The sequence below is a fragment of the Ovis canadensis genome, chromosome 3, assembly GCF_042477335.2.
Source record: "Ovis canadensis isolate MfBH-ARS-UI-01 breed Bighorn chromosome 3, ARS-UI_OviCan_v2, whole genome shotgun sequence".
NCBI classification, from domain to species: Eukaryota; Metazoa; Chordata; class Mammalia; order Artiodactyla; family Bovidae; genus Ovis; species Ovis canadensis.
The window spans coordinates 229,673,628-229,682,953 of NC_091247.1; the positions used below are offsets into that span (position 1 = coordinate 229,673,628).

Here is a 9,326-nt window from a genome sequence, read left to right on the forward strand (position 1 = left end):
TGCAAGCCCCGCCCTTGACTCTGGTTGTGTCAAGGCGGTGCTGTGCACCTGCAGTTCAGCCCAGGGATGAAGGGACAGAGGGAGGAGCTTGGCCTTGCGGGTGGGGTTGACTGAGCGCCCCAGGGCTTGAATCTAGGATGTGAAGCCCATGCCCTTTCCAGAGCAGGGGTGAGGAAGATCCAGGGAGCGTCGAGGAGGAGGGGGCCTTCCTGCAGTCCAGGTGTGGTCGTTCGACTCCTAGAGAAGCAGCAACATATGTGGTGGTGTCGCCAACAGATGGGACAAGCCAGGCTCTGACAAGCATCCTGCCAGAGAGGAATAAAGCTCCCAGATGCCCTCTCTGCCACGGCCCCGGCCTCGTCTCAATCTAGAGAGCAACCTGAATGAGGACACTCACGTTCAGGAAAACAAGACAAGCTAGGATGCCTGCTTCAAGTTCAGATAAAAGCATCATTAATCTTTTAGTAGAAATAAGTCTGTGTTAGTCTACAGAAGTAACAAGTACCATGGGCAGAGTGGCTCAACAATAGACATTTATCGTCTCACAGGCTGGAGGCTGGACATCCAAGGTCAAGGTGCTGGGAGGCAGGTTTAATCCCAAGGTGCCTTCCTTTGGCTGGCTGCCAGCCTCCAGCTTCCTATGTGCCACCGTGCCCCGCCCCCCACCACACACACACACACACACACACACACACACACACACAAAGTCGCCTTTGCACGGATGTAGGCACAGGGCAAGCAGCCTTTGCACTTCTTACAAGGACGTGAATCCTGCCGGCCAGGACCTGCCCTCTGGCTCACTCCTTTAACGTTTCAAAGTGTTTCTGGCTGTGCTGGGTCTTTGTGGAGGTGCATGGGCTCAGCATTCAGTCCACAGTGAGATTCCCAAACACTCCATGGGACAAAATTGCACTGCAAATGTGCATTGTTTAGCTGGGGTTCACTGGCTGTCCTGTATATTATCTGGCAACCCTGGCTTAAATCCCATTTCCTCAGGCGGCGCTCTAGGCCAGAGACTCAGACCTCTGACTCAGACCCGCTCCCTCAGCCCACAGACCTGCTGCCCCAAGCACTCAAGACACAGCCTCCGAGCGCCCGGCGCTCATGTGGGTCCAGCCGGCCTCAGTGCCTGGACAGGAACAGGCGAGCTCGGGGTGGCCCCTGGGACAATCCCTGCTCAGCTGTGAACTTCGTGTGTCCTCCGCCTGCTCTGAAACAACAAACATTTGCAGATCTGATGACAGCTGTGGATATCAGGCACAAATCTGTGAAACAAACAGCTGGTCTCCCATTTCAGGAGACAGAGAGGCCCTTTAACCTGCACAGACCCTGACCCTAGGATGAAGCCAAGGGCTCAGAGCAGCTGACAGATGGGCAGCAGAGTGGACGGTGTTAACTGCTGCTTCTAAATTCCAAAAATATGTTTAGTCTTAATCATGTCGTAATCTTGATCCATTCTTCAGATCTGAAACAATAATTTAAAAAGAACGCATTTCTATGAGCTGTTCATGTGTGAAATAAAACGTGCTTGTGCCCACCAAAAATATCATGCGTGCTGTCTGCATATAGCTTCTCTGGGAACTTCAGGTGGTCCTACGGAACTCGGAGCTGGGAACCACACGATCCAGGTCTCGAGCTCCGGGCCTTTCTCTCACACCGTGTGTCGCTGATTATTCCAGATCCGCCGCTCAGATGGGCGCCTTCGTCATGGCGTGGGCGGCAGGGCACAGACTGTGCTCCAAGGAACAATTCCACACTGCGGAGAACACTCACTCACAATCAACCCACATGGATGAGTCCAAATGTGCCAGGGCCAGCCCTGTAGCTGGGATTTTAAAAATCAGCGTCCGTAGAATGTGGTGGCGCTTATGAATGGTTGGATAACAAACATCGACTAATCTGGAGCTTTTTAAAAAGTTAATTAAGTAAATTAATTTGGAGGCTAATTACTTTATAATATTGTCGTGGTTTCTGCCGGACACTGACATGCCATTTGTGTACATGATTCTGTGTTTGTATACTTGTGTGTATGTGTGCTTACAGGAGTGTGAGAGTGTACACGTGTGCTTGTATGTATGTATATGGTGTGTATCCGTATGTGTATGTCTGTGTTGTGTGCATGTGTGCTGTGTGTGTGTGTACGTGTTTGTGAGAGTATGGGTGTGTATGCATGTGAGTGTATTTGTGTGTTGTGAATGTGGATGTGTGAGTGTGTGTGTGGTGTGTGTGAGTATGAGCATGGGTGTGCTTGTGCGTTGTGTCTGTGAGTGTGTGCTGTGTTGTGTGTGGGGGTGTACGCATATGTATGTGTGTGTATGTTTGCACATGTGGGTGTGCTTGTGTGTTGTATGTGTGTATGGTGTGTGTGCAGTTAAACTCCACAGTAAACAGGTCAATTTTTTAGCATCTAGAACAAGAGGGCATTCTTTGCAGGGAGGGTGAAGGATATTTTATCCTGTTCAAAATTAGAGGTGAAAAGTGACCATAAAAAGCCTCCTGACTTTTCCTCCATTTTATTCCTGTTTTTAAATTTTCTGCAGATGCGCTCCCATTTACTGCCTGCCCTGGACCCAACTGCCCCACCTTGAGTGATGCCCCTTTATTGCCAGCCGTGGACAAGTCTGGATCTGGAGGGTCAGACTGGATGGGTCAAAGATCTTAAGGGCAGTGGCACGTGGCTTTCTGCCATGGAGAGCACGACCCTGGGATCTACCCCGACAATACATACAGGGCCCCATCAGCCTGCTGGGCGTCCCTTCCTCCTCACTGACCAGTCCGCTTAGCTGGCTCACTAGTGCAGCCTGCCCGCTGGGGGAGGCTCAGCACCCTTTCTGGATGAAGACCCCAAGGCTCAGGGCGTGCATTTCTAACACTGAGTGGCCATCAGCTCTGCCCTCAGCTCCGGTCTGCTCAGCCCTCCTGTGGGCCCCGCTCTGAGGGCTCACCCGGACACTTACTGATTTCTCTGCAAAGTTTATACCTTCTCTGATCTCAGCGGAGGGGAAGGAGGTAGGGGGCTGCCTCTCCATGGCCCCTCCTGCCTGTGTATCTGTCTCCCCGTCACCCTGACCCTGGCGCGGGGACAGCCATGCCTGTGCTGCTGGGGTGGCGGTCAGCAGAGGGCCAGGCCTGCACGCGGCACCTCGAGGGCCGTCCATCCAGCCCAACCAGGTCAACCTGGGAGCCCGGACTTGTCAGAGGGCCCTGGCCACCTCTCGAATCAGGTGGGTGGCAATCTGCTGTCCTGTTCCCAAATGGCTTGGCCAGAGAGCGGTGGCCGGGGCAGGTGCCAGCCCTGTGCCGCTGGGCCAGGAAGGGGCCCCAGGCCAACTCCCAGAGCCTTCAGCGCCCGGCTCCGAGTCTGTCCCGGATCATGAGGCTCCAGGCCCCACCACTGCTGGCTGACACAGGCCTCCTGGCTCTTGGGATTCACTGGCCGGAGCCACTTTGAACTTCACCTGGAGACTGGAGCAGGTAGACCTGTGCTGGTCTGAGGGTGCTGGCAGGACTCCTAGGGAGACTGGCCTAATCCGTACACAGCCCAGCCACATCCTGGAATCTTGGTGGACAGCAGACCAACCAGCCTAGGGTAGCCTTTGCTCTGTATGAAGGGGAGCGCATATGAGCCGGGTGTGTGCTGGGTGTGTGCTGGGAGTGCTCTGCAGAAGAGGCCCCCGCCCTTGGTGCCCTGTGACATCTTCCTTCCCTGAGATAAATGACTGGGAGGGAGCGCTGAGGACCAGGATTCCGGATTCCCCTCCATCCGGGAAGATGCAAGAGAAGCCCTCAGCTGTGGACAGCAGTCCTCTGAGGATGGCGCTGTGCATTCTCTCCAAGGAGGGACCACAGCCCAGACCCCGTACCTGGAGAAGGTGTGAGGCCCACACACACGCCCCGCCCCTCTGCTGGGGTGCTCTGCTCTTCTATCCAGAATCTATTCATTGCTTAAAGGGCACTTTTTTCTTTTTCATCATTTGCGAAGCAGAGAGGAGTTTGAAATATCTGTCTACCAGACAAGCATGCTCCAGCTCCCAGGTATAAATTAGGGATATTAAGTCATGAAAAGAGCGTCCCCGATGGCTCATTGGGTAAAGATCCAATTCAAGAGATGCAGGAGTCCTGGATTCCATCCCTGGGTCAGGAAGATCCCCTGGAGGAGGAAGTGACAACCCACTCTAGTATTCTTGCCTGAAACATCCCAAGGACAGAGGAGCCTGGTGGGCTACCGTCCATGGGGTCCCAGAGAGTTGGACATGACTGAGTGACTAGGCATGCAAGATAGGAAAGCTACTATGCATAAAATAGGGAAGCAGCAAAGATAAGTTTCGTAGCACAGGGGATTACAGACATTATCTCATAATAGTTTTAATGGAGTATGATCTGTAAAAATACTGAATTGCTACGCTATCTATCTGAAACTAACATAATATTGTGAACCAGTCATGCTTCACTAAATTAAAAAATGAAATGAAACACGAAAAAAAAAACTTGGGTGGGAGGAACTCTTGGCCCAGTGAGCCCCCACCTCCCAGGGCACCCTAAAGATGCCCCTGCATCAACACAAACCCACAGGAGCACCAGGCTGCTCTGCCGTCTATACCAGAACGACAGGAAGCGATGCAAGACGCCTACCTGACGGCAGGTGAGTCATCTATGCTGTGTGCACACAGGGGACCAGTCCACGGGCGCAGGACAGGGCGAGGAGCTCCCTGGGCCAGCGTGGTGTCACGGCCGGGGTGGCTGTGGTTTGTGGGACACAGAAGGATGCAGAGAACAGGCGTAGCCTGCTGAGTGTACGCAGTACAGATAACGCATCAGTTGTGGACCCTTCCCTCTGTGTAAGGAATGAGAACACCTGTGTGCTTAAGCAATAAAATAGAAGTGGATGGATATGGCACCTGACGGGCTGGGAGGGATGGAGGGGAGGGCTGGGGTGGGAGAAAGATGCCCCAGGGGACGGACTTGCATTCGGATTTGACTTTGACATTTAGCATCAGGTATACGGGGTTTTACAGCCCTCCAAAGTAAATTCATTTAGAAGTAACTCATAAAGCACACTCTAAAATGGCTTTTCCATGTGCAGAAAGAACAGCTAAGCAGGCTTGAAGCTGAGTCGCTGGCTCATCGTGGCCAGGAGAGCCGGGGTGGTAACTCCAGGCCTCCGTCTTGCACCTGGGAGGGTGGACCACAGCGGGCCCTGCACTGGTGTTTGATGGAGCTGGAATCTCTGAGTGGGAAAATGAACCTCCAGACTTGGAATGTGGGAAGATCAGGGAGGCTCCGAGAATGTGAACATCCACTGGAGGTGCTCATATGACTCACGTTTTTAAAAACAATCAGGGACGCTGAAGCTGGAGCTCCAATACTTTGGCCACCTGATGCGAAGACCTGATTCATTGGAAAAGACCCTGATGCTGGGAAAGATTGAAGGCGGGAAGAGAAGGGGACGCCAGAGGATGAGATGGTTGAATGGCATCACCGACTCAATGGACATGAGTCTGAGTAAACTCCGGGAGCTGGTGATGGACAGGGAGGCCTGGTGGGGTTGCAAAGAGTCGGACACGACTGAGCGACTGCACTGAACTGAACTGAGGGCCTTCCTCAGGGCCCATTTGTTGAGGCTGCCCTTCCAGTGCAGGGAGCACGGGCTCCATCCTTGCTTGGGGAACTAAGATCCCACATGCCGTGCAGCATGGGCAGAGGAAAAAAATCTAAAAAAAATTGTTTGGTTCTGTCTTTTGAAAGGGGCTAGAAGCAAGAAGAACACCCGGCTCTCGGTTTCTAAATTCCTCATAAGCAAGAGTCAGAGTGCGTAGAGATGTAGCCGACCCCAGACACAGGATGGAAGTTCAAGGTGAGCCTCGAAAGCAGCAGCGCCGGAAATCCAGGAGGGATTCAAAGACTGATGGAGACGTGTGTGAAGGACACCAGGTCCTGGAGACAGGGGTTCACTTGGACCTAACTTGGGACTCGGTGACCTTCAAAAGAAAGTGACCCTGTGTCTAATGTTGAGAGGACATTGCTGGACAACCGCAGACTGTGTAAGTCTGGACTGGCCCAAACTTTTTGGAAATGTCAATATCATGAAAACATAAAAGGCAGGCAGATGCACCTGACTGAAGTCCCTAGGGTATGGCTGAATCGTGCACCACTCTCCCCCATCAAAGGCCTGCCAAAGTCCTAACACCCGGCTCCTGCAAATGTGACCTGACCTAGAAATAGGCTCCTTAATAGAGTAACCGAGCGAAACTCAGGCTACGAGCGAGGACCCGGATCCAGTCACTGGGTCCTTATGAGCGGAAGTGCCACAGAGACAGACACACAAGGAGAGCGCCACGCGGCATGTGACCTGTGACAAGAAGGCAGAGATTGGAGTGATGCATCTCCAAGCCAAGGGCACCAAGGAGGCGGGCACCCCCGCGGCTGGAGAGAGGCCTGCGGTGGATCCTCTCAGGACTCCGGAAGGAACCCACCGTCACCGCCCCCCTCCCCACACACCTGATTTCAGTTGTTTGGATTCTGGCAGTCTGTTTCCATTGCTCTGAGCTGCCAAGTTTACGGTCATTTTAGGATCTGCCGGAAGCCACGCTGATCAGGGAGAACAGGCCGCCACGTGCAAGATGCTCAGCTGAATCCTGGATTTTTATAAGAGCGAAAGGCCTGAAGAGCAGACGGCCGTGGGTGCCATCCTGGCAGTCGGGAGGCCTTGAGCCAGGGCTGTATGTCGGAGAGCTGCGCCCAGTTCAGATCCTGGAGGGAGGGGCTGACAGCGTGCGGCTCTGGCAGGGACGCCCTGTGCTTGGCGATGCCTGCCCTGTGAAGGGACGAGGTGTCTGCAGCCTGATTTCAAAGGTCTCAGCAAACGAAGGAGAAGCAGAAAAGCAGAGAATGCGACCCGGTGTCAGCAGCAGGGGAAACGGTCAGGGGTGTTCATGGGACCGTCAGCTTCGCTTTCGCAGCCCAAGTTCTGTAAAACAATTTGAGGAGAGTTTAGAGGGAGGCAGAGGTCTCCTGTAGGGCTGTGGCATCTGGCAGCCTCTGGGGACGGGGCATGGGAGGCACCTGACCTCCTTGAACAGGCCGTGATGGCTCAGGGTCCACAGATGGCCCCGACCCAGGGCAACCACTTCTGACTTGTCCCAGCTGGATGGTGAGGAAGGGACACAGAGCTTGCACTCTGCCACACATATGGTGGGGGGGGACATGCCACACACACACACACACACACACACGCACAACCACACACACACCTGCACACACACCTACACACACAACCACACACACAACCACACACACAACCACACACACACAATCACACACACTACCACAAACACTACGACACACACAACCACACACACACAGCCACACAGACAACCACACACACAACCACACACACACAACTATACACACACAACCACACACACCTACACACAACCACACACACCTACACACACAACCACACACACCTACACACACACTACCACACACACAACCACACACACACTACCACACACACAACCACACACATACCTACACACACAACCACACACACAACTGTACACACACAACCACACACACACCTACACACACTACCACACACACTACCACACACACACAACCACACACACACAAGCGCACACACACAGAGCTAAGTGCTCACACAGTCACGGCTGCTCTGCGCTCTGACAATTACACTGTCACACCTGCTGTGGGCAGGAACCCCCGTGAGCACAGACTGCCCCCCCAGCCCATGAAGGCAGGTGGCAAAGCCCACCCCTCAGGGGAGCCAGCTGAGCCCCTTCCCCCTCAGTCCTTGTCTCTCTATCCTCAGGCCCCTTGGGGCACTGTCGGCAACGCTGAGCCTGGGCGCAGACACCAGGTGTGGTCCTTGGCTCCTCCCCTGTGTCGCGTCAGGAGGCTCCAGACACCCCACCTCCGCCCTGTGAGGTCATCAGGAAGGAGGCTTTACAGGTCTGATCGACTCCAGGCAGGGAAAATCAGGGTGTTTCCTGGAGCCCCATCTTAGAAAGGAGACAGCATCAGCAAGGAGAAGTCTGCCCCCCTATTGGGAACATTCTGGAGGAGGCAGGGTCTGGGGAAGGGTGTGGAGGGCTTGACGAGGTCAGCCTGAGCCCCCAGCCCCACACGTGTCCGCACGGCGTCCACTCGAGCATGTGCAGGTGAGCGGAAAGCGGCGACGGCCAGGCTGACGCCGAGATGGAGCGGAGAGGCCCTGGAGACACGCCCTGCTCCCCAGCCCACCGCCCGCGTCCCCAGGCTGACCTGCGCACTCATCACCGCAGGCCCTCGGCCCTCTGCTCCCCAGGTGCGTCCAGCTGAAGGGCAGGTGGGCAGGCACGGAGGACAGAAGGCTGAGGTGGGGTTGACTGTTCTCTGCGCTCCCCTGGGTGGTCCCTGTGGGCCCCTGGGCCCTGCCATCACCCCCACTGTGGCAGGCTCTGTCTGCAGGGGAGGCCTCCCAGGGCACAGGGGTGGGCAGCCCCCTCTGCTGCTGGACCAGGGTGCTCACCCCTCCCTCCCTCTGCAGTCCCCCTGACCCTTCTACACCCTGTGAGCAAGCGGCACGTCAACTATCCTAAAGAAGGCGGCAGCCGCTCGGTCGTGTCCAAGGCTTTGTGGTCCCACGGACTATAGCCCGCCAGGCTCCTCTGTCCATGGCAGGGATAGTGGAGTGGGTTCCTATTTCCTTCTCCAGCAGATCTTCCTGACCCAGGAATCGAACCTGGGTCTCCTGCATTGTAGGCAGATTCTTTACCACTGAGACACCAGGGAAGCCCAAAGTACTCACCAGGTCTGACCCTGCTTAGCTTCTGCTCTCTTAACCGTTATTCATTTCCGGCCAGCCCTCTGTCATCAACCCTTGATGACAACTCTTTCTTGAGACGCTTGCCAGGTGGAGGCATTGGAATCTGTGTGGCTAGCAGCTTTGAACATAGGCATCAGACACAGATGTAGGGCCATCGTGACCGTCTCCGAGGCGGGAGTCACCCTGTGTCCCTGAAGCCGTCAAGTTCAGAGGAGACACATTCAGGCCCCTGACACTCAGAGGCCAGCGCTTCTTTTCCTCCGGCAATGCCAGGGCTGCGCTGGGGCCTGTGTTGTCCTCAGAGGACCCGTAGGAAGCAGCCCTCCCTGGCGTCTACAGACCAGCGAAGAGGGTCAGTGTCCCGTTTACCAAGAGCCATTCAGATGTGAGGGACAGGTTGCTCTGCTGACAACATTCACAGTACTCTCACCCTGGGTCCTCTGCCCCAGGGAGCCCCTTGCCACCTTGCCACTTCCCTCCCCCGGGGACAGAGGAAAGT

At 55.0% G+C, this 9,326-nt stretch overlaps 1 non-coding gene across 1 annotated transcript; it reads right to left on the reverse strand.

Moving 5' to 3' along the window:
* Positions 1 to 8,721: 8,721 nt before the first annotated feature.
* On the reverse strand, positions 8,722 to 8,793 carry TRNAC-ACA (transfer RNA cysteine (anticodon ACA)). Its single transcript has one exon. It is a non-coding gene; the product is annotated as a tRNA-Cys (tRNA).
* Positions 8,794 to 9,326: the final 533 nt, after the last annotated feature.